Source organism: Epinephelus fuscoguttatus, linkage group LG6 (assembly GCF_011397635.1).
Source record: "Epinephelus fuscoguttatus linkage group LG6, E.fuscoguttatus.final_Chr_v1".
Classification (NCBI taxonomy): domain Eukaryota; kingdom Metazoa; phylum Chordata; class Actinopteri; order Perciformes; family Serranidae; genus Epinephelus; species Epinephelus fuscoguttatus.
Genome location: NC_064757.1, coordinates 11,222,635 through 11,247,615, shown reverse-complemented (window position 1 = coordinate 11,247,615; position 24,981 = coordinate 11,222,635). Strand labels below are relative to the sequence as shown.

General features: G+C 41.2%; 1 protein-coding gene across 2 annotated transcripts in view; it reads right to left on the bottom strand.

The window, feature by feature from the left end:
* The window catches only part of fbrsl1 (fibrosin-like 1), a 400,430-nt gene that overhangs the window by 340,486 nt on the left and 34,963 nt on the right, over nucleotides 1–24,981 (bottom strand). For both annotated transcript variants that reach the window (XM_049577999.1, XM_049578000.1), the window contains one exon: nucleotides 2,100–2,196. The gene's annotated coding sequence lies outside the window, so the exon portion shown is untranslated. The remainder of the gene's footprint in view (nucleotides 1–2,099; nucleotides 2,197–24,981) is intronic.

The window sequence follows — 24,981 nt, the reverse complement described above, 5'->3', positions numbered from 1 at the left end:
CACAGTGTTCTGTCCCTTTGAGCAGAGCTGATATGCATTATCTCAAATGTTAATACGCTGCATACATTCGAACAGCAACTGAGAGGCTTGCTGAATAACAAACGAGTGGGAAGAATAGAAAATCAACGACGGGCAGATTGAAAGTTAAAAAGCTGTAAAATGAGCGTGTGTTCAAATAGAGAGAGGGGCTGTGAGCGGGCGTATTATACTCGGCTTCTTATAACGCTCCCCTGGCTTTCACAAGGCTCTTGATTAGCAAACAGCAGCCCCCGAGATAAAACACACTCAGAGACACGGACTGGATTTGCATGTTAAGAGACTTGGAGCTTGTCATGCATGCATCTACTCCAGGCAAATGAGAGAACATGATGCTTAAGATGCTGCTCCTTCTTGCAGGAAGGCTCCTGATTCCCTCTTTTGTTTTGTGTCCTTATGGGTCAACTTTTCCTCTCACTAGATATTCATTATAAGCCATCAATAACAAGTTACCCCGACAGTGACCATGTGTGCACACTCTGGTCCTGACATATGTTACTTGTGTCTTTATTTTGTGACCTTGCAGGTTCACTTTGCACTCAGTTGTGATTGTGAGGAGCTGGTGCCCTTTGCATGCTTGTTTGGACATATTGTTTTAATAACACTACATCAGCTCATGTTTGATTACACATACATTTGGCACAGATGTGTCTTCAATAAAAGTTTTCATAATTATGAATGTGTTGTGTATGCTTGTAAAATAATATTTGCAAAACTGGATTTGCATTCATACATAATGTAATTCCTAAACGTTTACATGGAAGACTAGACACATTTACAGGTCTCATGCAAATTGTAACAACAGGACATCATGTACAAGGCAAACAGATGCTGCAAGACACACAGAGCTGCAGCTGCACACGTCACTCCATCCCAGCCTTTATCGCTTTGTATACTCACACAAGATGCTTGTAATAAAACAGAAGAGATGATTAAAAAGTACCTCAAGAGGATTTGCATAAACCGCGAGACAGTGTGAGCGAATATATGGATAATTTGGATTATAAATGAAGACACGCTGAGGCAACCCGGCGTATTACTTTCATGTGAGAAAAGCAGTCGCTTGAGTTCACCCCTCGTAATGACTTGGTTAAATATAATTTATGACTTGGATCATAAGTTATTCACCGACTTGCTGATTAATTATGTAGGCCCAAAATGTAATATCTCTGATTATGTGTGACAGTAGATTTTCATCGTTACAGATGGAGGGAGTTTCTAACAGCGGGTTTATGTTAAGCAGCTTTCTTTTGTAAATTGATACAGACGCATTTGGGAAAATGTGAAAAAGTGTTTATCCTCTTGCTTGATTGTATAACACTGAAGGATTTTCTTCTGCAATACTACACGCATCCATTAAAAATCATTACTTTAGGGTCATCGTTTAATCCCTATAAAATATAGAGGATCCAGTCTGTAGAAGCTAAGCTGATTTTGTTATACTCTCATTTTTTTAAGAGTAACTGCCACTTCTTTTCCAATGATTGAATCACAATTTTAAACAGAACTGGATTTATAGCCCTGGAGCAAAGTAAAGTCATTCTGTAATGATACCAAATACAGGGAAGGATATGGTCAAAACCTTTCATCCATTTTTCATGCTTGTTTAACTTTTCCTACACACCACACTAAATCCATTTTCCACACGAAGTTTGACGAGCCTTAGCTCAAGATTGGTGCAGACAGCTTGTTAAATATGTATCGGCTGGGTGGTGGGCAACCTGCTGAAGTGGCAATGTACCTCACCTCCAGCTGAACAGAGGGAATGAATGATAGATCCTACTGTGAATCAGAACCTCCGCTTGTGTAGCCTTTCAGAAAAGGCTGGTGTGACACTTCTCTACATGTACTGGATTTTGGTGGAGAAAAAAATTCAAGGTGCACAATATAATTGCACAATATCACCACAATGTGACTCAGGCATGGCAGCCTGAGCAGCTTGACTGCATTTGCTGGCAATGTATGGTGATATTTAATCTTATTATTAACTTACTTATGTGAAATGTACTGAAATGTTTTCATAGTCTGAATCCCTCTACACAGTCTACAAAGAGAAACCATACCTTTTTGTTCCTGTGTAGTCTCTGTCTGGGATAATGTGGTGTGGCACAGTTGAGCTTTCTTCACTGATAAGCAGCGTACCAACCACACCAGGTGCACCTGAAAATACAATATTCTTAGTCATTTCATTGTCATTCAATATGTTCCCTAATTGAATTGGCTGCTAAAGTTGTGTTATCAAAACCATAAATCCAACATCACGTGTGTGGTGTGTGTTCCCTAAATCCAAATAGAAACATGCATGTTCCCTAAATCCACCAAGACATTTGTGTTCTCTAAATCCAACTAGAAACCTGTGTGTTACCTTATTCCAACAAGGCATCATGTGTGTTCCCTAATTCGATCAAGGTGTCATGTGTGTTCCCTAGTTCCAACAAGGTATCATGTTGTGTTTCCTAAACCTAACAAGGCATCATGTGTATGTTCTCTTAATACAACAATGCATCGTTTGTGTTCCCTAAATCTAATGAGGAATCATGTGTGTCCCAAATCTACAGAGACATTTGTGTGCCCTAAATCTGAATAAAAACTTGCATGTTCCCTAAATCCACCAAGATATCTGTATTCTCTAACTCCAACTAGAAACCTGTGTGTTACCTATTTCAACAAGGCATAATGTTTGTGTTCCCTAAATCCAACAAGGCATCATTTGTGTTCCCTAAATCCAACAAGGCATCATATTTTGTTCCCTAAATCCAACAAGGCATCAAGTGTGTTCTCTAAATCCAACAAGGCATCAAGTGTGTTCTCTAAATCCAACTTGACACATGCATGTTTTCCAAATCTACAGAGACATTCATGTTCCCTAAATCTGAATAGAAACATGTGTTACCTTATTCCAACAAGGTATCATGTTTGTGTTCCCTAAATTCAACAAGACATCATGTGTGTTCCCTAATTCCATCAAAGTGTCATGTTTGTGTGTCCTAAATCCAACAAGTGATCATGTTTGTGTTTCTTAAATCCAACAAGGCATCATGTGTATGTTCTCTAAATACAACAATGCATCTTGTGATCCCTATATCCAGCAGGGCATTGTGTGTGTTCCCTCAATCCAACAATGCCTCTTTTCTGTGTATATCCTAAACCAATTTGTGGTATCATGTGATATCTTGTCTATAAACCATACAAACAGTGCATGTCATCCAGTGTGCCTCTCTCTATGTTGCTGTTTAGTGAGTCACTGTCTCTGCAGTGCTGTCTCCCAACTGATCTGTAGTTAATCTCTCAGAGGTTTCCGCTGGGAGGAAATGATGGAGGGAGGAAGAGAAAGACAAGGAAACAGAGTTACTCTCTGCTGCAGCCCGATGAGCTTCCCTAAGCTAAGGCTCCCCAGGGAGTGCTCATATGTCCAAAACCCTGGTAAGACTTCACCAACTCAAGTGATTCTAGTTATAGTGTGTGTTTACGTGCGCAGGCTCATGTTCAGTGTTTACTTATAGACTGAAATATTCTCTAAGCTTTTTGACATTTCAGTCTCAGTCACTATCTCGCAGACTACCCACAGAGCTGCTGGGAGTTAAAGTGTTTCATTAAATCTGACTGATTTAAAGCATCAGCAGTAAAATCTACAAAATTTAAGCAATTGCAAACTATTGCCAAATTCCTGTCTTAGTTCCCTCAAGGCTTCAAGTTGAGAGCCTCTTTTCTTTTTTCTGCACAATGTGTCCTTGTGATTAAAGTTGATTGAGACAGAAAAATCAATAATGGGTTAGCTTTTACTGAGTGTGTTTCGTCGAAAGATTGTTTATTTCTAGCTGTTCGGATAGAGAAAAGACCCACAGTTTGTCTGGTGGTGAGTCTGTCAAACAAAGAAATCTTCAAAGTAAGTCAACAAGTCCAGTCCAACAGATTGAGGACATGGCTCTGTTTCTGGTGATGCTTCCATTTGGTGGGTTTCCAGGTGGCAACCAGACTGACAGTGCTGGGCTGTTCTGCTGCAGGCTCTGCTTATTGATCTCCTCTCTCGTGAGATGCAGTTCACCTCCAAGCACAAGAGATGTGCCACAGAGAAGACGGAGAAATCGTTTTCTCCACTTTCTTCTGCTTTTTCTCCCACTCAAAAGAAGCCCCCATGCGTCTGTGATACAGTGAGCAAGATGAAGATCAAACTTTTATCCGAGCATAAGCGAAAACAGGTAGACACACATTCATAGACAGAGCAAATGCTTTCACGCATGCTGTCCCAGCAATGCATACTTTCTCATCCCGCTGTGCCTAAAGGAGTTCTCACAATTTGTACAAGATGAGAGGCAGAGAAGGAGAGAGAGACGCAGGCAGAGAGAGAGGCAGAGAGAGATTGGATGTATTCTCCACCTCACTTCACGTCTCTCTGGCACCCAGAGGCTTCTCCAAAGCTTTTAGTAAAAAAACAAGCGGCTGTGTGATGGATCAAACAGCAGCAGCAGCCACTTCCCAGCCTACCCAGCAAACTACTGGCTTTGATATTTCAGTCACTATCAGCCCCTGCGTTGTGTCTGTTTTATTCACTGCCGGGTAAATTCATCTTTTCCTATGGCCCTCCTCTTTCCCCCTCCGTCAACCCTTTCCCTCCTCCACCCCCATCCCTCACCCCCTCATCTACCACCCTCAGTAATACCTTGTCTATGTCTACAATTTGTTCAAGGATTCCCTCTCCCAAGATTGACTTTCAGCGAAGCTTGCTGTGTTCCCTGCTTTGGTCCTGGCTAAAGGTGAACAATGCATTTGCCATTGTAATTACTGCCAGTCCTGTGGACAGGAGGAAAGATCGGCTTTCAGTCACTTAATGTGAGTTTGTCCAAATCTGAGGAAGCAGAGACATGTCGTTGAACCCACTTGCTCCTACTCTCTATCCCATTGGGTGGAGCCTGTTGTGTCATGCATTTGCTTCATTGCTCAGTGCTGAGGATACACTACTGAGGATACATGTCATTATCAGATCAAGGGCCTTAGTCTCTCGCCAATCAAGGCCCAGTGGATTTGTTTTTTTATCCCAATGCATCCTTTGACTATTACAACTTGAATCTGAAGTCTTGATGTCCTCTTATAATTTAAGATCAACAGAGACAACAGTGAAATCTGATTGGCAGGAGCCAGCTGGAGCAGAGTACTACAGAACAGGAAAAATGATCGCAGGCATCTGTCCAACCTTCATGTTTGTTGTGGTTGGGAGCACATGTTTTCATTGGTGGCAGAGTGTCGAAATTCAGATATTTGAATTCATCTTGTCATCATGGTGAATCTATTTAGTCTGTGCAGTTGAGCAATGTGTTCTCAGCCTCAACGAAAAGACACATTTAGCCATTGCTTTGTTCCCTTTTCCTAAAATTGAGTGTGTTTCTGACAGCTTTTATTTGTTTCACCATCAAACCCCAGAATGTTTCAAAGATCAGAGGAATGTTGTCCCTCAGTAATGCGGAAAAAAACACCAACATTGTGCCTGGTCTAATGTAACAACTTAACGTATGGTAGAGCTGCAACTCCCCTTCTAACTGTGCAGATGTTTGAAGCCAGGCTACTAAAAACACAGAGAGTTTTCGTAGCTTCTGTGGACTGACTGCCAATTTCTCTTAGAATCAATTTTATCCTCTTACTAACTACATCCAAGGCCAGGTGCTGGATTACATCAGTGAGCTTTTAACTCCCTCCTGTCCCAACAGACACAAAGTAGAGCTAGGCCAGAGTCCAGGTTAAAATCAAGCAGTGATTGAGCTTTTGCTGGACTTGAACCTCGGCTTTGGAACAGTCTGCTGGCAGTATATTTAAATCCCCAAAAGACATCTGATAGTCTTCTTCCTGACTAACTAACAGACATCTTGTCGTTTGCATAATGCCACTCTGCAATGTCACCACTAGTGTTTATGTTACTACTTAAGCATTTGCTTTTATCTTGTTTTCTATCAGTTACATGATTAGTCTGTTGGGCTATTTGTATGTTGTTGTTAGATCCTTTTATTGATAGTTTTTATTTCTTTGTGTCTGTTTTTTTTATCCTTTTATGTTGTTGTCCTTATGGCACCATAAATCTTGATAGTGCTCTTTATTTTCCGAGTGTTTATTTTCCAAGCGTTTGGAGTCTGAGGGTGGATTTTTCCTTAAGGGATCATAAATTTGCATGTTCAAAAGACCCGTGCGTGCTCTGTGGCTATATAGGATTACACAAAAGCATTTACTTTAAAAAGTATCTTCTTTTAAGACATTTATCAAGGGATTTTAGACATGCTGAGCGGGCATACCTATATTACGTGCATATATCTTTATCAACGATGTTCTGCCTTAAACTAGCTGACTTATACACCTGAGAACGGTCCAATAAATACACAGTCACCTCAGATCCCCTTGTGTTGGTGAGGGAGGGTTTTGTGCAGTTGTGTTTAATTTACATGACTCAAGGCACTAAAACTGTACTGCAGTCGTAAGATATTGTGTGAGCTCTAGAAGAATGTGCCTGGTAAACAGTGTGGACAAGAAGTTATTTGTTTCAATGCACTGAAATATAGAGCACGCATCAGATACTCAAGGCTTCATGCATTCATTTACTGTGCTTCATCACCGGTGTAAGGAGCCAGCCACAGTATCTTTGTGATTTATAATCAAACTGTTTTATTCTTTGAATCCCATTTGTTCTTTTGAATAAGCATCTATTTTAATAGTAGTATACAGACAAGCTCCTAGAGGATGTAAAGCCAGCAAGTGCATCGTTCTTCAGCGAGCATCTTATGGAGAAAATTATGCCTAAGTAATTGATTGTTTCCATACAAATGGGTCTATTATGAAATATTGAACTGTGCGGTGATACTGAAAGAGAGTAATCATAGCCCTGATGTTCCTGACAGGAGACAAGTGGTATCAGTGTCACGGGGACTGACAAATCAGATGTGATTCATGCAGCACAAGTGGCGTGCTGAATAGGCAATAACCCAGGGCTTGTGTAAACCTAATTACACCAAACATCACCCCATCAATGATCCCCTATCTCATATATTGATTAGCTACAAGGTAACAATTGGAGAGTAATGACCCACTAAAATTTGCCTTGTATTGTCAGAACCTCTTGCTCTCTTTACTGCTCGCTCTCTCAAGCTCCCTTTTAGTCAGGAGGCACATTTGCACTCAGGGTCAGCCTTTCCACATCCTGCATTTCCAAAGAGCTAAATGAGACTCTTGCTGTGGCCCCTGCCATCCTATTGATCCCCCTCTGTAGCTCTCCAAGTGGAGTTTATGCACTAAATTTAGTTTAGTGCTAAGGGCCCTCATTAATAATAGATCCATCGGTAGGGGGTGGAGGGACCATCACTGATTGATTTCAAAGAGAGAGAGTGCGTGAGAGAAAGAGACAGAAGAACAGAGAGAAGACCAGGTTTATTTATGAGTCAACTCTCCTCAGTAGGCTGAGTCAGCTGTCCTAAAAGTCTCATCCTACACACACACACACACACACACACACACGTGTATATATATCAGAAGTGCCATCATCCATGGGCATTTTCATCTCCAAATTCCAGCCCAGGGCTACGCTGAAAATCTGGAGAATAGGAACACAGGCGACCATAAACGCAGCAAAACGAGATGAATAGCGAGTCAAGGCCTGTGAAATGCCGCATGAGCAACGGGGTTATGTAATGCTGCATGCAAACACACCATGTTTGAGTCTACAATTTGCTAACAGATGGGACGCAGCTCCAGTCATTAAACAGGCATATTTCCATCCTATAGCAATCACATGCTTACAACAAACCTGTTGACCATCACTCACAAGAAGACATGATGGCACAATGAAAGAGCATCCTACCAAGGAAATAGGGAGAATAAGCATTTTATGAAGATTTATGCATGGAAAATGATAATATAGGGAAAAATGATACGTGGCAGATGGTTATAGTCTGTATGAAATGCATACATACGTGTCTATTTATATCTAACCACACATGCTAATATACAGATACACCGCATGTACAGAAAATGTCTACAAATACACTTGTTTTGTGAGAAGCTATTCAACCAGTCCCATATATTCAGCCCATCTAACATATCAACTCAAATGCCGCTGTCAGAGTGTAGCATAATCCAAATGTTGGCTGCCATTAGCTAACATTTACAAAGCTACAATATTAAAATAAGCCAGATGTTAGCATAACTGTTAATCTCCACTTGTCAGATATAAGCAAACATAATAATATTAGCCAGCCATATGCAAACCTAAATTACACAGGGGAAAAAACTGAGCTGACATTCATCAAAATTATGTTACACATGGCCAAAAATAAAGAGTATGTCTGATGGATCTACATGTGCTAAATGCATTTGAGTTTTGCACATGGCCTGCTTCTTATTTCTGGCAGGTTTACAAACCTCTGCTACAGTTAACATCAAATAACTGTTTATTACAGTTAATAAACATTATCTTAAATTCTGGTGGTTGATGTCACACTTCTAATAGACAGTCAACAGCAGCTTCCTGTGTGGTGTCAACATAAGCTGTATATAGTTTTTTTTAGAGCACTGGATGTCCACTTATACATTACAGACATTAACCAAATCCAGTCAGAGATATTAACCAAATCCTTCAGCCCGATAAGTGGGTTTTAGGTGGGGCAGCTAGTTGTCAGCGGGGATCTTATTTGGATTGGATCTGGCTGCCTTGCCACAGGGTGCAGCTGTAATGACAGGCCTTTCAGCAGCCACACAACCACACTGAGCATGGCTCATCACAGACAGCAGCCCTACAGGGGAATTATGTGGAGCGACCTGGCACCACAGTACTAGATTTTCCAGCAGACTGCCTCTTGGGTTGTGTTGACAGTGAGTAAGCCTTGAATTTACTCTGCCAGTCAATAAATCCCCCTCTCACCAAACCAATGGGAATTGATGGATCATTGGAGGTGCTCTTTTCTTCCTGTATGTTGCACTTGTTTTATGCGATGTGCAGCTGTGGTTAAGTGTGCTGTGTGGGTGTGTGTGCACCGAAGACAGATGCAAACATGCATATTTGTAAAAGCACAGAACGCAGGTATGTATGCATATGTACGAGGCCTTTACCTTCAGCATACACTTGGTGTAGATAATGTACCTATACTCTGAATCATAGCAATATAAATGCAGTGGATATAGCAAAGTCCTGTTGACATGGTGCTTACAGAGGAGGCCACATCTGTGGTTGGTATTTGTGTTTTAAATCAAACATCACTTTGATTCCCATGAAACCTCAGCCATCACAAAGGCATCCACAGCGACATGTGTATGTGTGTCTATTCGTCTGTGTTTGAGAAAGCTCTTGGATCAAAGTGTCAAACCAATCCCCAGTGCAGCGCAGCAGGAGGGGAGAGGTGTTTGTGCTTCCTAATCAACCTCCTGCGCATAAAGCCACTGGCTCTGTCGCATGTCCCCTCTGTTTGTGGAGATAATATGGCACATACAGTTGTGCTGGTTTAATTCATAATAACGGTCTGACTTGTCAGGATTAGTAATCAAAGGAACTCCTGGAAAGCAGAGGCTTCTGTGAGCCTTGTGGGGAGTCGCGCATTCAAGAGGCGCATATCTGATTAAAATACCGTCGGCATTGTGAGCCGAGGCCCCTGAGTTCAGATTGTGAAGCAATTATGCCTGTGTGAACACTCAGAAGTAATGGAGAGACGGGTGCATGTTCCAGCTGTTCGGTCTCTGAGTGTGACGGGCGTCAACACAGCCAGCCCATGACCTCGCAGATCTGAAACAGCTTGCGTACCCGCCATTTATCAACGTATTATGGCGCCTGCTGCAGCTTCTCTATGACAAGAAATGAAGTGGAGAAGAAAGAACAGTGCAGTGCAGAATTTAGCCAGTATGTGTAGAATATGAATCTCAAAATAGAATTTCTAAGTTCTTGATAGCACAGCATACTGGCAGGAAGATGTGGTTAGTTACCAGTTTTGGTATTTGTCTCAGGATATGAGCTTTCTGACTTGGAGTGCAAAGTTGAAGCTTCAACCAAAGTGGAAGCTGAGACAGCGTTGCCTTTTTAGATTTAATACACAAGACAAAATCATGTTGATGTACAATTAATTGTACACCTCTTTTGTACCCGTTTGCTCTCTCTCTGCGGCTGGTCATTCTGAGTCACCTTAGTGACAGTCATTGTCAGCAAATTTAACTGGTCACATTATTTTTTTCTTCCTTTGCCTTATAAGAAGATCCATGCCCAGTGACTTACTGACAATTTATCCTAATGAAAATAAATAACTCTCCAAAAATGTTATGTATTTGTAACCTTACTGTGTTGGTGGGCAAAAACTTGACAACATACATCACAGGTGACTTAGCAAACGGCAACCCAACATCCTGTTTGAGCAGGAAACACATTAACCACATTAAGATGTTGTCTTTGTCATTTTTTCTTCATGAGATGTAGAACTGTTATGTGTGTACTTCTTCTACCTCACATGAATTTTAACTTTATCATCATCTTCTCTATTATATTTCTAATTAAATTTCATATGCATTAATGATGTATAATTACATTCAAATATTTATAAATGATTGCAAAGATTGCTGCCTAATTCTTGCTATTTAAAGATACTTGAAAAACTGGTGATTTGGACACATTTCTGGGTGAAAGGAAAGAGGAGCATTTTGGATTCAAATGACCAATTAGAGACAGTCTCAGCCCATGCTGCGATCTTTCTTACGTCATCACTCCATGTTGCTGAAATGAAATAAAAATGTCCCTACTGAGAGCTGCACCAAAATTTACATTTTTCTAATTTGGATTCTGAATCATAACCTTTAACTGATAAATCGTACACGGACTGTTAATCCCATTTCATTGCGTCATCTATCTCTACAGTGACGACTAATGAACCAATGCAAACCCCCATGGTCCCTGGAGGGAGGTGGGAGTGCGGGGAGAAGCCGCTGCAGGACTGCAGCAGGGCTGGCTGGTCTTGTCAGCTGGCTGTGTTCAAGTGTCAGCTCGGCTCCCTGGATCAGCTTGCTTTTCAATGGCACCACCTCCCCTCTAATCCCTGCCTGTCATTCCACTGCATTCACAGCTCGGGCCCTCCCCTGCACAAACCCTCAGCATAACAGACTTCTCAGTGTACTCACACGTCTCTTTGCCTCTCTCCTTCTCTCTCTTTTCCACTCAGTTCAATTCAGTTCATTTCAATTCTATTTAGGCATGCTTCAACTGCTGCATATTTGAACATAAACCTAAGCTACCAAGGCAATATATAATCAGAGGATGTGGTATTATAAAAACAGGCAACAAAAATAAAATTAACAAATTAATTCAGCGTTAAGTAAATTGTAATGTTCCTCACTGTCATATTTCTCTCTGCCTTTCTCATTTAACTTTAATGTCTCAATTTGCTCCTTGATGTGATTTAATGTCATGCCAATAAGAACTCAAAGTAGCTCTGGCTGCAACAAAATGATATCATTTGACGACATTTCTCTCTCTTTCTGTCTCTCTCCCTGGTATGGTAATGTACATTCCTGCCTCAGTTCAGCTGCCATGACAACTCCATGGTTTTCTCCTCGTGCAGGACTGTGGGACTGGAGGGACTTTACAGAGTACGTCCCGTACTGTAAAAGACAAGCACGGATACCTCAACCAAGGGAAAAGGCTATTCACGCGTCATGCATGCATGCCATTATGGAATAAGTGCAGTGATATTTTCCCATGCGATATAAAGTGAAATGTACAGCATGTCATGTGCCTATTTTTATGTTGCGCTCGCAGAGTGGAAGGTTCAGTACAGTGACAGGGTGGATAGATATTTCATATACAGTAGGAGGGCATACCTCTGGTTTGCAGTTCTGTCCTTTGTACTATGTGCAACATCTTCTCTATGTGTTATATCAGTAAAAGCTCCCTTCAAAGGTTAATACAGATTCAGTGTGAATCACATTTCTTGGTCAAAAGTGAAATTAGCAATAGCATCAATGTACAAATCACATTGAGCAGTTTAATTAAATTAGCAAAGATGTAATGACGTTGTACAGTAGAGATACCATCTGCTGCTACTAAGGAATTCAAGCCCAGCTGCCAGAGGAAAATGTTGGCATTGTATGTTTCTGCAAAACAGGAATACATTACATTTGTATGTTTCATATGTATCGTATCAAAGTTTCTAAAGTGATGTAGAATATGAGCAGACTTTGTCATTGGGAGGTGGAGGAGATGTTGGATGGCATGACACCAAGGCAAGACGCCTGCCAAGCTGCAGACCACCATAGACCACTGCCCGAGACCAACAAACCACAAGTCATCGCAGCGTTTACAGCAGACTTTGGGCCAATATATGTGGGTGTTTCTTAATGTATCTGACAGATAATAGCATACAAATGTTACTGCATGGTATGCAGAAACATACAGTGCCAACATTTATTCTTGCGATGCGGTTAGATATTCTTACCTCACCGTCTTATTCTTACCTTCAAGGTGCTAAGAGTTTACAGCGAAGTGAGGCTGTAGACTAAACCAAGGGAAACATCAACATGCTAACATGTTAACATCTTTAGCAAGTTTAATATTTACCATGTTCACCATCCTACTTTAGCTTGTTGCCATGCTAACATTAGCTAACTAGCACTTAACAGAAAGTACAGCTGAGGCTAATTGGATAGTTGGTCTCAATCAAAGTTGAAATTTTTACTTGCTGATGGCGCTAGATGAAAAGTAAGGGAATCACCAGAGTAATTGGGATTGATTGTCTGGGCACCATGAATACTAAATCTAATACATCCAATAGCTGTCAAGACTTTCAGACAAACAAACAAAACAAGAAAAATGTCAGGGGAATTCACCCTCTGGAGACATGAATGCCTTCACAAAATTCCAGGGCAATTCATCCAATATTATATAATGATTAAATAAATAATGTTACTTACTGCTGTCTGGACCAAAGCAGGAACTGGACTGACTAACCAACTGACACAGTCAATCATAAAGCCATACTGCTAATGTGGCCATAAACTCACCCTGAGTTTGTCAAGCTGTGGTTAACTAGAAAAAGCTTTGATTCCCCCACAACACATGGGTGACAAATACATTCTTTTAACTAGGTTGTTATTTTTGTATTTGCAAGGTTACAATAGATTCAAAATCTTACTGTTCAACAACAGAGCCAGGGTTTCTGTTTGGTGCTGGTGGATTTAAATTTTCTGGACAAATGTTTAGGCCTACATATTCTCAGAGGGAATATCTTCACGGAACATTATGACCTGAGAGATTCACTACATGTCAGACTTCAGCAGAGGCAGAGGTCAAAAATGGTAATAACCACGTAACAGGAACCCTGAACAGAACGTATGTAAATATATTCAAAATTGTAGGTAGTTAATGAAAACCACAGTGTATATATAAAGTTTGTACTGCTGGCAGTGCTGTGTGCTGAATGTTCAATAAATCCATTGGTTTGTATTCCCAGCTGCTCTGGCGGCTCCATTAGCCATTTAAGAGCTTCTGCAGTGTTGGCTGATGGCTGATTCAGTCAATGTTGCTTTAGATAGCTCTGTCAGTATGGCAAGGTGACTGTGGCTGAAAGCAGAATGGGATTGACCTTTGAACCTCCAGCTACTCAGCTGTGATAAAATGCTGACACAATGGACTTCCACACCCGAGTGTCTCGTTCTTTCTCTGTGTGCCTCCCTCTCGGTGCCTCCTCCTCCAAAGTCCAACCCCATGTAGTATCTACTTACTTTAAGAGCCAGCTTATTAAATCACACATCATAAATACACTACTCCTGACTTCTGTGCTTCTCTGTGTATGTGTGTGTGTGGGTATTCATATCTCCAATATACACCCCACAGAGTTGGAGAGATGTCTACTATTGCCTGCCAAAGACATTAAGCAGTGAATCTAAACTTTGTCTGTGTCCATATGCGTTCGTAAGCCGTGAATATTTGCAGCTTGTGTGCTGCAATTTGAATAAGGCAAGTGAAGATTGTTGGCGGGGCGATTCCTCTGTGATTAACAGCGGTGCAGATGGTTTACAGATGCCTTTTACCGAGGGAATTAACTCCTAATATTTACAATGAGGCCAACACAGAGCACTTGGCAGCTGCTCTGCGATCCCTGGTGCCAGAATTAAGTATGAAACCCTGAGCCATTCTCAGGGCACAGATCACACCCCAGGCCTGCTGTCCAGGCTTTTACACTAATACTGTACTTTGTTTGCTGTGATTACATCAGATGTTTCGTTTTTAGCTGCTTAGATGCAAAACTCAGTTGTGAGCAACAGCAGCAACAAGAACAGCAAGAGACAGGTGTCGTTGCTGTGTAATTACCTAATTAGAATTCAATCTTATTTGACAGAAAGGACAGGCTAAACATAGTGTTAAAGAGAAAGTAAGAAATGGTGTATTTTAAGCTTTAAAGCAAGCTGAAGTGATGTAGGTAAAGTAAACATCGCTTCCCTCCACTGATCATTCATTTTTTAGAACCATCCTCTCTACACATTGACATAATGTGCAGCCTAATGATGAGATATACTCAGTGTAGAGACATCTGGCCAGCTCTACAGCACACAGAATGTGAAGTGGATTGCTGCAGGGATTTGTCAGTAAACGCTCTTGTAGTCAACACATTGATAATATACTGTAGCCTCTCATAAAAGAGTTACTAGATTTGTCAGAGTCTGTAAAGTCATTAAATCAAGCACCCAACTCTCCAAGTTGGCAAAAGTGGCTACAGCTGCGTTCAAAAAGCAGTCCTGTTTCATCACTGCCTCACACTGAGTCCACACTGTGGAGCTTTGTTTTTGGTGGCAGAAAGAAGTGCTGCAGTTTTGTTTTAATGTGCTGCTGAAGACATCAAGAAGTTGCTGGCAGCTCTGTGAGGCTGTACTTCCACACAGTGGTGCTTTGAGCTATTTGCTAACGTCAGCATGCTAACCTGCTTATTTTGACAAAGTTAACACACTGATGTTTGGCAGATGTAATGTTCACCACCTTAGTTTAGTGTGTTAGCATGCTAAACTGCATTTTCTAAAACTGGTGCTGATGGGAATGTCAATAGTTTTTAAGATATGTCATAAACCAAATTCTTGGACAAATGAAGCTCTAGCAAAAGTTCAGACTTTAAATTTTCTTTCTCACCCTGCCATTCACTCCTTGGACGCATGCTGACTTACTATCTCTTGGTGTCATTGTCTGGCTCTGCCTGTTTTTCAGTGACAAACCTTTGCTGTCAGCCTGTTTTTTGCTGCTCCTCATTTTAAATTTGGTAATTTCTCTGCTGTAGTTCTTTTTTGCTGCAGTCATGTGCACTCTCCACCTCCCAATACCACCTAGTCTTTACGGATTCATCAACCTCATCCACCATGTGCAGTCAGCAGCCTCAGAGTCAGCAGCCACCACCACAACCACCAGTGTCCGGACTCCATGGGGGAATTATCTCACAGCCGTTCAGATGTCCGTCGATCCCCTCTGGTGTCCAAGTGCCAAGACTTCTGTTAAATCTTAATCAGCACAAATCATCTGTTAAACTGTATACTCACGTTTTATATTAAATATTTACTTCATTCTTCTGTCTCTCCTGATTGAAATTACACTTTTGTCACTCACATCCAGACAATGCATGCTATATGCTGGACTGATAGAAGACGGAAAGATAGGTCTGATTAAGAAATTGACTCTCAAAACTTCATCTCGGTGGTAATTAGAAACATTTATTGGAACATTGACTAGTGTGCGCACTTTAGTTTACCGTCCACTACAGATTCCATTTTCTGACCTGATGATGGTGCTAGAGGCAAATTCCGGAGACTACCAAAGTAATTATGATTTATCTTGAGGAAACACAGATGTCGGTATCAAGTTTTCATGTCAATCTATCCAATGGGTATTGGGAATTTCATTCCAAACTACGAATGCCCACCACATGGTGGTTCAAAAAGGAAAGACAGAGAATCACAAAAGTCTGAGTGATTCATCCTTTTGGGACCATGAATATCTACACAAACTGTAATAACAATGATACTTGTCAAGACATGTAACTAAAATGTCAACCTATTGGTGGCACTAGAGGAAAAGTCAATAGATCATCAAAGTAAGTAAGAATGTCCTTATATTTCATAGCTATTCATTCAGTAGGTGCTGACATATTCCAGTCTATTGCTGGACTGAATGACGGACCAATACTGCTATCCCTGAAGCCACACTGCCAGTGTGACTAAAAATGTGACACTAAGTTTATTAAGTTAACCTGCGCCCTCCTCGTGTTCATGTTCATCTTATTCCAGTGAACAAAGCAGTGAATAAGCAAATACTCAGTTTCTCTAGGGAGACAGGATTTACCATTGCTCTGAAGTATTCCTGCTCCCTGCTCAGCTTCCAATTCATTTACAGTGTGAAATACATTTAATTATGTTCCAGCATCTAAAACATTTTAACATTAAATAAAAAGCTCAGTGAAGTGATCCTGGAGGAGATTTTATTGTACGCCGTCCAACTACTTCACATCCTGCAGTTTGCTGCTGTGGTTGAGTAACATCACAGTGTGGGCTCTTTTTATGCCACAATGGGAACACAGCATAATATACAGTATACACTATATGCAGCAGGAATGACCGCAAACCAAAATACTCTTTTTTTTTTAATCTTGTAATACACAGTGTCCCAATGTACACAGTGCTGAGCACCGCTGGTGCTGAAAAATAGCACACTGTGGGCGTATTACAGCCACACTGGGCCCATTGTGTATGAGTTGTATAAAACGTTAGCTTGAGATCCATTAAAATGCAGCCGGCCAGCTGACCAACTCACTCTTAACTCAGTACGAAAAGGCAACGTGCTTAAACGTGTGGTGCCAAGGCATGCCTGTCTCTGATGGTTTGCCTCATTCTTTCTCACTCTCAATCAACTGAATTTCAGGCAGAAAATATGGGAACACACCTCCTACTCTCCAGCACTTCATCATTCAGTCTTTTGGCGATATAAGTGGCATTGTGTGTGTCGTGTCTTGGTCATGTGATCTCTATTAAAAACCACAATGATACCCAGTCCTGTCACCCAGAATGTGTAACCTCTGGAACGAGGCGAGAGGAATTATTAAGCGCAAATCATGGTGAGGTGCTCCTGCTGAGAGCTGTGCTTATCAGAGTAGACTTAAACAAAACGCACAGGGTTTCTCAGACTGGGAGGGGGGTGGAGGTGGGAATATGTGGGGGGTGGGGTGGTGATGGGGGTTGAGGACATTTGCTCTGATAATGACATTCAGTAGGGTGGAAGGGTTAAGCAGGGTGATGAAGTATATCTGTTTAATATTCCAGTGAATTATTAGTTGCCTGGTTGCAAATTTAATGCATCTCCATTGCAATCAAATGGCTTCACTTCAAACGGCTGAGAACACATGTGATGTGTGATACATTGTGTGTTTCTGTGAAACAGGTAGGGATGTGCACCATGATATCAGCATTTATCTGCTTTTTTATTTGAAGAGAAGCATTTATCAAAATGGAGGAGCTGAGTATTTTTTTTTCTGTGGGCCATGCTGTAAGTATACCTGGGTATATAAGTACTGCTAAAAAAAAATAAGGGAACACTAAAATCACACATCAGATCTTGATGAACGAATTGTTTAAGTTGAAAATCTTTACCGATGAACACTGTATAATTTCTTGAGAACAAAGTGACGTACCAACGGTCAGTGGAAACAAAAATCGTCAAACCACTGAGGTCTGGATCCAAAATCATACTGAAAATCAAAGTAAAAAAATTGAAACCACAGGCTGATCCAACTCCAACAGCATGATACGTAATGTCCCATAGGTGCTCGATTGGATTTAGGTCAGGGGAGCAAGAGGGCCAGGCGATAGCAACAGCACAGTGATGGGCTGCGAGCACAGGTCCTACTACAGGACGTTGGGCCCTCATGCCACCCTCATGGAGTCTGTTTCTGACAGTTTGGTCAGAAACATGCACACCAGTAGCCTGCTGGAGATCGTTTGTAGGGCTCTGGCAGTGCTCCTCCTGTTCCTCCTCACACAAAGGAGCAGACACTGGTCCTGCTGCTGGGTTGATGTGCTTTTACAGCCCTGTCCAGCTCTGCTCGTGTAACGGCTGGTTCCCTGGTATCTCCTCAATGCTCTTGAAACTGTGCTGGGAGACACAGCAAACCTTGCCGCCCCACGTATGGATTTACCATCCTGGAGGAGCTGGACTACCTGTGCAACCAGATTGGGCTGCAGGTACCACCTCATGTTACCAGTAGCCACAAGGACACTAGCAGGACATAACAGAACACTAGAAAAGAATCAGTCAGGAAGGATAAGGAGAGAGCAACTGTCTATGGCCACCACATCAAATAAAATCAAATCAAATAAACTTTATTGTCCTTTACAGGAAATTCGTCTTGGGCTCAGAGTGCGTGAAAACTGCGTTTACATTGACACACAACACACAGTACACAAAAGACCAACAGGGTTTTTTCGAAAGACTTACAAGTACACATGGTGTACAATAGGACAAATACCGGCCACCATGCAGGCGTCGGCCACTACTAAGCCCAGCAGCGTAAAGTGTATAGAGAAGTTAAAAGAGAGTTAAGGGAGAGTTGGACAGTTAAAATAATTTAACTGAAAATTATTAAATTAAATTATTAAAAGTTAAAAACTAAATTTAAGAGGAGATTATGTTTAGACTGAGGCTATTCCTCACTACGGAGGGAACACAGCTGGTTTTTTGTTCAGGAGCGCTATGGATGTAGGTATAAAAGAGAATTTGTATCTGTTGCCTTTATACCTGCTAGCCCTGTAGTGTCTGCCTGAAGGCAGGAGCTGGTATTCGGGCAGTAAAATATTTGTTGGGTCCTTAAGAATCCTGTGCGTCTGTCTGACCACCACTGTTTCTAAAGTGTTCTGAAGGGAAGGATAAACAGTTTTGCCTATCACCTTCATAGCAGTTTTGATCATGTTTGTTATTCTGTTTCTTAGCTGAACAGTGGCGGTGCCGTACCAAGCCGCCAAACCATATCTAATGATGCTGTCCAGCACAGCATTGTAGAATGTTAGCATGGTGTCAGGGTTAACTCCAGACAGTCTTAGTCTTCTAAGAAAGTGAATTCTTTGGGCCAGCTTGGAACACAGAAAATCACTCCACCTGCTCAATTTCACAGCTTCCAGTGGCAACAGTGTCATGGTCTCTCACCTCTCTTGGATCAAAAATGATCTCCTTTGTTTTATTGGTGTTGAGAATGAGGTGATGACTGTCACACCAGACTTTAAAATTTGTCACCTCATTGTAATACACTGAGGGCGAGTCCCCATCCCGCAGCAGGCTTAAAATCAATATGTCGTCAGAGAACTTGATTACATGGTTGTTGGGCTGTGAGCTCCTACACTCATTTGTGTACAGTGTGAACAAAACTGGTGAGCTCACGCACCCTTGGGGAGCTCCTGTGCTACAGAATTTAGTCTCCGAGAGGGTGCCATTAACCTTAACCTGCTGGGATCTGTTTGTCAACAAGGAGTAAAACCATTTGATGATAAAAGGGTTCACATGCATATCGTTTAACTTTTTGACAAGCAGGTGGGGCTGGAGTGTATTAAAACCTGAACTAAAATCTGCAAATAAAGCACGAGCATAGGCTTTAGAGTCTTCAAGGTGCTTGCTTATTAGATGTGTCACACTGATGATAGCATCCTCTGTGCTCCGCCCCTGTCTATATGCAAATTGTAAGGGGTCCATATGAGGAGCCACTTCAAGTTTAAGCATATGTACTATGACCTTTTCAAAACATTTCATAACGACAGATGTTAAAGCAATAGGTCAGAAGTCATTGTTTTCAGATGGGCATGATGTTTTAGGTAGCGGAGTGATTGTGGATTTTTTTCCGCAGAGCAGGCACAGTGTGACAATCTAAGGACTTTTGGAAGATGGGGCACCAGGCAGCAGTTAGTTCAGGTGCACATCTTTTCAAAACGGAGGCAGACAGGCCATCCGACCCCGTTGATTTGTCTTTGCAAATGTTTTTAAAAGTCATCAGTACTTGGTAGGGCTTTAGTTCAGGCCTATGTGCCCTCTCTATGTGCCCAAGGTCCTCCAGGGCCTTAAGCCCATCCTGTGAAAAGTCCTGTGCAAAACCATTATCTTTTTGGGGGGTTGTCTTGCTTTTGCCTCTCCATTGCACCTGTTGTCACTTTCGTTTGCACCAAAGCAGGTCACACTGATTCACAATCACTTGTACTTCCCTAAATGGGCAGATTGATATCCCTTAAGTTTAACTCACTTGGTGTTATACTGTGGCGATTAAGTGTTCCCTTAATTTTTTGAGCAGTGTATATGCCTGTACTACATGTGTTTTTGCTCATACATGTATGTCTACTAAATGTGTAAGTGTGCTTGCAGTGTTCTCTTGTGAATGTCTCACAGGATGGAGTATGCAGTTGTTAATACTCCTATCTATTCTACTCCCATATTTATATGAGGGAAATACGTCCTCCCACAACCACAACCACAAAACGCCAAGACCATCAGACAACACCATGCAGATTATGTTGTCATGTGACTCATCCTTCCCTTAACGTGTGTTTAAATTGCAACAAACACACCTAAATGAGACAAAGTCCTTCCAAGGAGGCAGTAGATAAAGTTTCACATTGAACCGTGACATGTAAATCATTCCTGAATGCTATATTAGGTTTTATGGACAATAGAGCCATCATGTCAGCCCAAAATTTATGAACTGTCAAAGAATATTAGTCCTAAAGCAAATGAAGTGTTTTAATGGCAGAAAAATTGAGTGAGAGTGCGCTGGAGTTTTGTAGGCTCAGATAAGCCCTCAGAGTGTCTGTGAAAGACCTCTTCCTTATCTTCCACTCTTTTATTCATACAGTGCTGTGTATTCGAAGCTCTTCACAGAGACAAGATGAGACTGCAGAGAGAAATGGGTGACTTTGAGACGCCACTTGTGAGACAGAGAGAGGGGAAGCTGAGGAGGTCAGTAGTTCTTTCTTCTCTCTGCCAATTTTTTTTTATGTTTTACTCTTCTTTGCTCCAATTTCTTATCAGTTCAATGACTTTATTGGCATGAGAGTTCATCAGAAACAGCATCGCCAAAGCTGTATGTAAAATAAAGCATTGAAAGAGCCGACACACAAGAGAAAAACACACTCAGATGTAGTGTATTTGATGTTAACTTAAGGTTGTCATTTGAGGTTATTAGAGCCTCTACTGCTCAGGACACAGCACAACCAATAACTCTTAAGAGTTTCACTCAACGGCAGACGTTGGAAAGAGTGAAAGCCTCTAATTCAACAAACCTCTGTAGCATCACATCCCTGTGTTCAGCTGGGCGCCAACCACCAGCTCCACGAAAGAGGCGGAGACTCCTGTGCCCAGTAATCAGCTGGAGAGCTCCAGCCTGCAGAGTCCTGGCAGTCTGAGAGCATGACTGTGACAGAGAGTCATGAGGAATCTTCCTCAGCTCAGTCAGAGCAGAGTGGTGATGATAGCGATAATGATGATGATTGAGATGATGAATCAGAGCGTTTCAAGAGCACAAACGACAGCGAGGAATTCAGCACATCTATTATTACTGGCGTTCAGAACCCTAGCTCGCCCTGTCCCCTCTCCCTTTGACACTTTCTTCCTCCCTCCGTCTCAAATCTAGCTCCTCTATCTGCCTTTTTAAAACTGGTAACCTAAAGGGTGAGAGCGAATGTAGTCTAGCAGCTAAACAGGTGAGATTATATAACATTTCGTATTTAATTCTAATTTATGATATTATGATAACAGTAAAGCAAACTGTAATACAAGTAAATGTTTTAAGTTAAGTACTGTACATACTTCTAATGCTGAGCTGAATGTGGTATGTGGAGAAAGTAAGTCTGCAGTGAATCAACAGTCAGAGACAAAACCTACTCCCAGCAACTAGGTGTAAATTTCCACACCACAAAGTCAGTGCAGCCCATGAGAACAAACATCATTATTTCACTGATATGTTAGACAGTAGCATGAGCACATTGTAATGCATGCGTAAAACAACAAACAATCAAAAGAAGTTGGTCAAAGGTCAGCTGAATGCATGCAATTCATTCTAAATCAATGACGCAAGCACAGAGTAAAACCAAATCAGGAAAACCATGACAACCACGTACAAGTTTATATGCACTTAACATTAAATAATATACAAAAATTAAGGTCCAGTGTTTGAGAGATGACCAACGGTGATGAATAACAGCCTTGTGATAACATTTGCCAGTTTCCAGTTCACATTAGCTTCATGTCATGAAACATGCAGCAGCTGCTTTTAGAACTTCTTTTCACTGTTTAAAGCAACATTGCCCCTCGTGATCTGACACATACTGTCACCTAAATGAATCGGATGCTTTTGAATACCTTTTCCCCACCATTCTCCCTTTCATTACATTTTCTCAGTCGCCTCCTTTATCTGTACTTGCTGTGATATTGATTGTCCCTTGTAATGTTATTCGGAAGGCACGTTATTATGAAAGGGCTTTGGAAGGTAGAAAAGTACTATCTTATCATGGAAAAGGGGTTCAGTAGTGATGTTAGAGCCAATGTTATAATGCAGCCCAGATGGGACCAACCAAACACTAGCTCTAGGTAGGGGCATTCGTGTGGTGTGTTAGCTACCATAGTTAGAAGCCCCTCCGTGATGGGCAGCATTGGAAAAACACCATTTTTTTTTTAATGTGTTGATTGAAGTTATCAGAGAAAAAAAGTGAGCACACATTAACATGTGGTGGGTGAGCGCTCGTCTCAGACATGCCAAACATCGTCAGAGAAACATTACATTTACATGACATTAGAGAAAATCAGTTTGTTATGTTAGTCTGACCCCTTGAAAGTCTGGACCTTAAATAAGGTGAGCAAACATTATGTTATCAGAGAAAAAGGTAAGCACACATGGCAGTAACTGGGCAAGCGGCTGGTCTGCAATGTGCTGAACAGCGTTGGAGAAATAGTGATTTATAGTATGAAACTGCTTTATTCAGTGTCTCTACTGGTGTAAATTACCTTGTCCATTTGTTTAAGAGAGGAAGAGACCTCTGCGGATGATTGGGCTCCTGGTAAAAACCTCCTGAACAATAAACAATGAAGGAATTCTAATTGGAAGAAGTTTCAGCTGGTTGAATTCTGCAATCCTCACCACCAGCTGCCACTAAATCTCCCTAATTCTTACACACTGCTCCTCTAAATATGCTGCTCTACATTAGCTTGAACACTGTGGACTAATATCCTGCCTCTGGAACTGTTACAGGTTAGTGAGCTGTGTTGAAAATGAATGCAGATACTTGGTTGTCTTTTGTAGACTTCATTAGTATTCCTGATGTAGAGCTGTTACCGATTCATGGCTGAGTGGGCCTAATGTAGTTGATAATGTCTGAAGATTAAACATTCCAGATCATTTTTTAACCAAGCAGATTCCTGATCAGAAGGTTATTGGTTTGATTTCCTCTGATTCCAAAATCTAATGGAGAAAGTGAAACAACTGCGAGCATTTTTTCCTCAACAGCTACTGTGGAGCTGCCCTCCATCCAGACTCATAACCCACATGTTATATTGAAAGCTTGCAGGCACCAATGTGTGTACAGATATTTGAGCTTTTTCCCTCAGATAAATAATAGGATGAAAAAAGGATGGCTAGCCTGCCTTCTTGAAATGCAGAGCTGTAGAGAACACAACAATAAACACAAAATATTCAGCCCCGACCTCCTCAGAGACAACAAGCTACAGAAGAATACTTAACCTGAGTGCTGCAGGCATTATTCACAGACACTCCTGCAGTAGTGTTTTGCCTTTTAAACAGCCATTTGTAAATTCTTTTAGAGTATCATGAATAAACGGTAACACACATACACGCACAATACAAGTTATACATAGGGTATGACTTGTTAACAAAAGTCTTTTACATTAATTCTGCTTTGATTCGTTGTTCTTTTTCTTTTTTTTTGAGCAACAAAATTACAGGAAACCTTTCAAAACCACAGAAGCTAAGAGCTGTCACGGTTGCACTGATTTCCTCAACCCTGTTTTCTCACAATCACAACGTCATTATCTTGTTATCTCAAGCTCTTTCCTCATGATCACATATTAATTATCTTGTCATCCTGAGAAACTTTGTTTTCTTGCCAAGAAAAAGAGGATACCGCTTCACAAAGGCCAAATTTGGCTGTCATGTTTTTAGCTCAAGCAAACTCCCTTAGGTTTATCAGACATTGTGATAGACACATTTCAATAGTGTTAGGCAAGTTACATAAAAATGTCACTATCAATCAATTACTCATTTCTTAGTGTTGACTGAGAAAATGGTTACATTACTGATTACTTATCAAGTAGTTATATTACAACTCCAGCTACAACTCCACAGCCTCCACACACACACTGTATATTCTCTATAGACAGAAAAGCAGACGTGCTGTGGTTTAATAAGAGCCCAGCCTACCTGGCTATCAAAAGCTATCTGAGACCAATTAATTCAATGCAGCAACCTCACAGGGAATCTGCAGGAGTGAATTCTGCATGTAGACTTAAACACTGCATTAAAAATGCTTTACAACTGAAGGAATTAGAAAAATGTCATGTCCAAAAATTAGTAGTTCGAAGTGATATGTTTGCACTGCTGTCAATACATTATGGGTTAGTGTCATAGAGGACTGGGTGATGTGAAGAAAACCAAATGCCACAATATTTTTTGGCCAAATACTTCAATATCAGTATTGGGATGATACTGTAGGGTTGACTACTGGTGTTTTTACAAACTATTTACACAGTGAGATTTTTAAGAAATAATCATTAATGTGGATATAATGACTTAAGAACATTATACTCCGCAAGAACAGAGAAATTTGTTCTTTTTCTCGAGGTGGCAAGAACAAGAACAAAGTTCTTTCTGACCAGGGCATTTCATACTTCATACGAGAAACTCAAGTGCAGAACTCCTGGGAAGTCCTCAT